Below are 591 nucleotides of genomic sequence, written 5' to 3'. Positions count from 1 at the left end.
CCCTGTAGAGCTTGAGCACAAAGCCTTTTGGGCCACTAAACTTCTAAATTTGGATTCTGAAGCAGCAGGAGAGAAAAGATTGTTACAACTGAATGAGCTAGATGAGTTTAGGCTAGAAGCCTATGAAAATACCAAGATATACAAGAAGAAAGCTAAGAGATGGCATGACAAGAAGATTTTGAAGAAAGAGTTCAAACCTGGACAACAAGTACTCCTGTATAATTCACGGCTCAAGATATTCCCTGGCAAGCTTAAGTCTAAATGGACTGGTCCATACTTGGTGACTAAAGTCTTTCCTTATGGGAGCATCGAATTACTAGATGAAGCAACAAAGAATCAGTTTACAGCAAATGGTCATAGAGCAAAATTGTACCTAGGGGGGCAATGGAACAAAGAGAAGGAGGTCCAGAACCTGAATCCCTCTTGAAGCAAAAATGAAGATGTCAAGCTAATGACAATAAAAGAGCGCTTGTTGGGAGGCAACCCAACCTGAGGTAGTTTCTTTTCATAGCTTTTCAATAAAAAATGTTGAGTAATTGGTGTGGATTGCAAGGAGCTAAGTTTGGTGTTGCACACCAAAACAATTTGAGG

This window comes from Arachis duranensis, chromosome 6, assembly GCF_000817695.3.
Source record: "Arachis duranensis cultivar V14167 chromosome 6, aradu.V14167.gnm2.J7QH, whole genome shotgun sequence".
Classification (NCBI taxonomy): domain Eukaryota; kingdom Viridiplantae; phylum Streptophyta; class Magnoliopsida; order Fabales; family Fabaceae; genus Arachis; species Arachis duranensis.
Note: the sequence above shows the minus strand (reverse complement) of the source record.